Genomic DNA, 6,602 nt, shown 5'->3' on the forward strand with positions numbered 1-6,602 from the left:
CGAAATAACTAAAATAAGCAGAAGTAATTAGGCCCAATTTAACCTTTCTTTTATTTGTTTGTTCCTTGAATTAATGTTTAGTCAGAACAACATTCACATACATTTTACACAAAATTACAGAAATGGAAATGGTTTTAGTTCTTCTTCTTCTTCTTTTTTTTTTTTAGTTTTTAGTTTAGTTTTTCCTGAGAGGAAACTAAGAACATTTTCAGGATCAAACCCACACAAGCAGCTCTAATACCACAGTTAAAGAGTGTATCATCTGGAAAGCATAACATTTGTGTACAATCATCTAATAAGCATCAAGTGTCATCAACAATAAAACAATTTAATGGTGAGCATACAGTTTTCAGTAGCCCAGATCAATGCTGTCACTCACACTATAGTCCATGAGTTCCTCTGCCCTTCTCTGAAGACAGTCCTGACATTCCCTGAGGTAGACTGACCTCCAGAAGGTTCTGCAGGTGTTTAATGTAGTTTATGGCAGCCCGTAGTGTCTCTACCTTGCTGAGTCTTTTATCCTCAAATTCCTGTGGCAAATGTTCGCGGAGTCTCGCATATCCCTCATTGACGCATCGAACTCTCTGCCGTTCTCTCTCGTTACGTTTGTGGATAAATGCAGGTTCCAAAGAGTAGTTGTGCACACTGACGTTCCCATGGTAGGATAGGTAGGAAAAGCACCCAAAGTACCGTTGACTGTTGACTTGCTCTTGGTAATTCTGGGGATTTTTCAGTGCATCTTTGAAGGGGGAATACTGGTGGTTCAAAGATAAGCCAAATGTCAAGGGATGAGACACTCGGTCCACGACACCATAATCTGATCCCATTTCGCTGGAAAAAAGCAAACAAAAACATGAAAACATCACATTTTCTTCAGTTTATGAAACTATCTTGAATTCGATCAAATAAGACGATTTGCACCTTTGCACGGATGTAGTCTGTCTCTTCAGTTGACATAAAACATAGATAGAAAGTCAATGCTAAAGTTTTCGCCTTGGGTTCAGTCAGCATATTATCATCTTCATCTTCTTTCTGCAAGTAAAAACTTCTTTCTTCTTTCCTTCCTCTTATGAGGGTAGGTAAGTGATGTAAGGAGGGGGGGGGGGGAACATGAAAATATTAAATTTCCTCCAATTTATAAAACTATTTTGAATTAGGACAAATAAGCTGACAAATAAACTTACTTTGCAGAAGACCTTTGCCCTGATGTAGTCTGTTTCTGCAGTTATTAGACATTAAACATGAATAGACAATGCTGAAGTTTTCGCCTTGGGTTCAGTCAGCATATTATCATCTTCATCTTCTGTCTGCAAGTAAAAACTTATTTTTTCCCCCTTCCTTCCTCTTATGAGGGCAGGCGAATTAAGTGATGTAAGTAGGAGGATGTCCTCTGTGAGACAATCATCTCATCATTAGCATACTTCTTGCAGAGAAACAGCCTCTGTGTAGTGCATGATATTCTATTTTTGTTTTCCTGTTGAATTCCTGTTGTAGTTTTATGTTGTAATTTCGAAATTCCTATAGTGAACAAATCTTTTGGAAAATAAAGGCAAGTCATGTTTGAACAGTGAGAATACAGATCCATGCAGTCATTGGAGACAAACTCAATTATAGCCTAATAAAAAGAAAAATGAAATGAAAAATTCCTACTAGTGAAGAAAAGAAAAGTAAAAGAATACAAGTATTTTTCTTCTGTAAATTGTATCCAAAGGAAGTATTTGCATGCATGAATGAAACAAAATTTTAGTGGACAATCTTAAAACCAGTTTAAAACACAAACTTTCCTGCCCTCAGTGTTTGAAGTGTTTATGTTTGCATATTTTCAAATTAAATTTAATAATTGCTGGATTATTGAATAACTGGTTAATTGCAAGGTTCATGAAATCATGTCTTAATAGATTTATGGAAAAAAGTCTAGGCTTGATTTCTAGCCTACTTTGCCCACATATTTATTTTTTGTGTCTCTGAAATTTTATTTAACCCATATATCGCATTTATATGCATGAAACTGACAAAAATAAACACATTTTCCACTCATTTATAACACAATTTACTCCTTCTAAAAACCCTCCTTCTATGACATGCTTGCAATCCCTGGGCATATGTTGCAGTTCATGAAATCTTTGTAAATAAGTTGTAATTGTGGGTGTAATTGTGTAATTAGTTTGTTATAACAATGTTATCTAACTTTTACTAACATTTAAATTTTTTCTAACATTTACTATTATGAAATGTTTTTATTATAGACAAGAACACCCAGGTCTAAATAATCTGTATTCATCTAAGGGTGGCTAAAAGCATGAAAGACAAAACTACAAACCATAAAAATTTTTTTTTAAAAAGGCATAAAAACAGCATTCAGTTTAGCTTAGCTCATTTTGGTGTAGCTTGTCCAGTATACCGTGCAGCATGATGGTAAGCAGAGCAATAGTGCGCTGTACTGAATCCAATCCATTCTTTCCAGGTCGTGGTGAAAACATTCGCCTGGAATGGATTGTGGATTGTGGATTGAGGCAGTGATTGGAGGATATGTTGGGAATGAGAACTGGAGGAGGCTGGGAAACAAACAGGGAGTGTTGTGTGGACTAGAGGCCGCAGTGTTCATATTATACGCATCGATATCACAAAAATGATCGAATAAACGGCGCGTTTGGCGGATTGCAATGCACAACTATCGAGCAGGGGAACAGGAGACGATATTTCCCGCAAATCTTTACTAAAGACAAACCACATCAATCAAATCCAGCATGCGGCATTTTATGCGCTGATCTTGAATCTGAAATGAACACAAACGCGTCCCGGAGACACTGACAAATCTGTGCTATCTCATGGTAATTCTGACTGGATTTGTGAAGACGATTGACATTAAAGGCGTTAGTTCTTCATTCATGCAAATATCGCACGGATACTGAAGATCGTCTGTTTGTCTGTCATTTTGGGTTTATTTTAGTGACAATAAAGGACTCGTCCAGTCACAAGTGATTCAACATCACAGGTGAGACGGCATACACTGATATAACAGTCCTACAATTTGCAACCAAAATCACCTCTAAATCATTCATGGTTGTTTCTTCATGCCACTATATATAGCTAGCCTATATATATAGCACATATGGCTCTCGTGGACTCATCAAAAACTCTTTTTAAACACTTCTCACCATCTCATTAGTTTATTTTATTCGCTCGCTTCAACAAAGGACATGTTTGCGTCTTTTCCCCTGAACCGTTATGAGCATAATCATTATACCTCAAATCACCACTCATTACTGTATGTGAGGAAAATACATTTTAAACATTTTTGTAATAAAATGGCCGACTCCTTTATCTTGCTACGGCTAATTTCTTTATTGTACCTGCGACATTTTAATTTGTGTATTGTTTTTGCACAATAAATATTGAAACAGTTTATAAACACGTGTGTTTACCAGGAAACAACAATTGTGTGGGTTCAACATAATTCTTCTATTTTTTTTAAAGAAAATGCTACTAATTTACCAGAGTTTTACTGCGTTAATAGTATTCGTGGCATTTTGCTATAGTTGCTATTGTAATTTGTAGTTTCAGACTTTGTGGGTATCATGGTAGTTAAGTGATCAAAATCAGTCACCTGAAATAGTGTTTGTTTCCTTAAAATATTCATGCAATAATATTTACATTGATTTATCATAGTTTAATTACCCACAGTGATGTTGTCACTGTAAGTGTAAGTTTTTTTATTTTATTATTATTATTTTTTTGACGTGAAGGGCTCTTCAAACTCAGTACTGAGGAGGCTTTGGTTTTGATTTTTGATGATTGAGTATATACATATTTGTACTGTTTTTTAAAAGATCCTTCTAATTATTATAGGCTATACAATTTTTCTAGATTGAATTTGGAAATGGAAATCTACTCATACTTGTGTGGCTGATTGATAGCAAGATCTACAGTGTTTAACTTTTGCATGAAAATATTAGGCAACGAGTTTCAACTTAATGCAAAGCAGACTTTGTTTGTTAAATGAAAAAACACTGTTTAAAATGAAGGTTAATAATAAAGTTAAAGCAAGGGTGAAAATTCTGTTAAAGCAGCTCAGTAGTGTTGTCATGAATGTAGTAAACTGTACTGTAGGCAGGAATATCTGGTGTTTATTATTGGTATATTGGTATAATAGAAGAAAGTAGCAGCATTTATCTGTATTTTTAGTTCATAAGCTGGGTTTATGAAGAGTTTGAACAGATTTAGTCTCAGCAGCATGATCATACAGTATGCTTTGCATTTCCACAGCTTGAATGTTGTCTTTTGTGCTGACACAGCAGCTGCTGAATCTAAGGCAAAACCAACCTCATGATGAATGTTTCAGCCTATTCTTTAGCACTGCAATAAGGAATCTGAACACACGTAGTAGTTCATTAATGTTGAGGTTGTGTAGTGGTTACAGATCTTGACTAAATATGTTCCTTTAAGGTACCAAAATGGACCCTTTAGGTACAAACATGTACCTTTTGAATAGGTACCGCCCCAGTGACAGCTTGTGTACCTGTTTTTTTGAGAGTGTACCTAAATTCAAACCTAAAACCTTTCAGTCAGCAGACTGAACACTTTTGTACCTATAAGGTTCTAATATGTATTAGAACCTTATAGGTACAAAAGCGTACCCTATAAAAAGGTATCGCCCCAGTGACAGCTTTTGTAGCTTTATTTCTGAGAGTGTAGTGTGAGTTGCTTTTATCACAGTATATTCAATTAAATTAAATTCATGTTTATTTGTATAGCGCTTTTTACGATACAAATCGTTGCAAAGCAGCTGTATAATATATGTTTCTACAATATATTTAGTAGTAGCTTATCAGTGGTGACTATGTCTGTAAATGTACATATGGCAGAAAGAAACGGAAAAATCAATTAAAGACGTAAACAAACAGACTATGAACACTACGAACAGCAATTATTATATGTTGCAATCAAACTTATAGCAAAATTTGGTAGTTCTGTATGTTGTTTCAGGGTTGGCATCATCTGAGGTCCTCTGAGGGGTTGGCATCATCTCTTCTCAGGTGTTCTGGATCCAGACTGAAGCTTGTGTAAATCCTAGTTAACACGGGATGTCAATCCTGTGGCAAAAACAGAGAAACAAATAGAGACATAATTAGCGTAGCTGCTGTTCCAAACAAGCAAAATTGATTTGTTTAACCCAAACTAAAGAATAATAATAATGTGCATTTGATCAGATATAACTGCAGTACAAAATTATGATATGCATTATTTGAATGCTTGGCCAAAGAGATGTGTCTTTAATCTAGATTTAAACAGAGAGAGTGTGTCTGAACCCCGAACAATGGTCTGTTTTGCCCTGCTGAAGCTGTGTGTGAACAAGCCGCGGCTGCAGAGTATGAGCTGCTCCGTCTCTCAGTCTCACGCAGCCTCAGAGTGAGTTCCGCAACAACGCTTAGATGCCCGCTGGTGCGCCTGCCTATAAATCGGTCTAATTTGCAGCATAATCGGCCGATGCCGATTAATTAAAAATGCCAAAAATCGGGCTATTAATCGGCGGGCCGATCAATCGGTCGACCTCTAGTTCAAGTTCAAGTTCAAGTTGAGCTTTATTGTCATTCCGCTACATGTGTGGACATACAGTGGAACGAAATGTCGTGTCTCACAGGGACCACGGTGCTACATAAATAAACATAAATATAAACATACAACACTAGATGTAAGAACAATTTTTAGACCTACTTAGCTAACTATTTGAAGCGGTAATCTAACTATACATATACTATAAATAGTTGACTATATAGGTGCATCTCAATAAATTAGAATGTCATGGAAAAGTTCATTTATTTCAGTAATTCAACTCAAATTGTGAAGAACCAAAGACTTAAACTACTTCAGTCTGTGTGCATTGAATTTATTTAATACACGAGTTTCACAATTTGAGTTGAATTACTGAAATAAATGAACTTTTCCACAACATTTTTATTTATTTATTGAGATGCACCTGTACATACACATAACCTAAGACAGACTATACAAGTAATTTACATAATAACTGTGCATGATATTGTGCAAAAGAGGTATTTAAGGTTAAGAAGCAAGTAGTGCAGTATGATTTGTGGTGCATTCACAAGTAAACATTTGTGTTATCTTATTAAGTCCTTGTAACATGGAGTGTTTATAAGAAAGTGTCTGGTGCATATAGAGAGAAAAGAGTGTGTTTTTCTACAGGTGGTTTGTCCAGCCCACTCACCTGTGTGTAGCACACTCAGAATTGCACAATGTTTTCCTTGAAACATGGAGTGTTTATAAGAAAGTGTCTGGTGCGTATAGAGAAAGAGTGTGAGGTGGTTTGTCCAGCTCACCTGTGTGTAGCACACTCAGAATTGCACAATGTTCTTGAGGTTCTTGAGGTTTTTCATGTGGTGCATGTGGTGTGGTGGGATGGGGGGAGAGAGGATCCTGGTTTCAGGAGCTAGGGTTGTGGATGAGGTTTCAGAGGGGGGTGAGATGATTGGAATTCAGGGCTCTCACAGCCTGGGGGAAAAAGCTGTTGAGCAGTCTTGCAGAGTGGGCCCTGATGCTCCGGTACGTCTTCCTGGTGGCAAGAGCTGGAAGAGACTGTGGGA

At 36.5% G+C, this 6,602-nt stretch overlaps 1 protein-coding gene across 2 annotated transcripts in view; it reads left to right on the plus strand.

Moving 5' to 3' along the window:
- The first annotated feature begins 2,557 nt into the window (after nt 1-2,557).
- LOC107758207 (glycosyltransferase-like protein LARGE1) overlaps nt 2,558-6,602 on the plus strand; it is a 36,631-nt gene continuing 32,586 nt past the window's right edge. Inside the window, exons 1-2 of one of the 2 annotated variants that reach the window (XM_016575890.1) lie at nt 2,558-2,831; nt 2,951-2,995. The gene's annotated coding sequence lies outside the window, so the exon portion shown is untranslated. Of the gene's footprint in view, nt 2,996-6,602 lie in introns of both variants that reach the window. The other variant, XM_016575889.1, reaches the window with a different exon arrangement.

Source organism: Sinocyclocheilus rhinocerous, unplaced genomic scaffold (assembly GCF_001515625.1).
Source record: "Sinocyclocheilus rhinocerous isolate Xijiao unplaced genomic scaffold, SAMN03320098_v1.1 scaffold2219, whole genome shotgun sequence".
NCBI lineage: Eukaryota > Metazoa > Chordata > Actinopteri > Cypriniformes > Cyprinidae > Sinocyclocheilus > Sinocyclocheilus rhinocerous.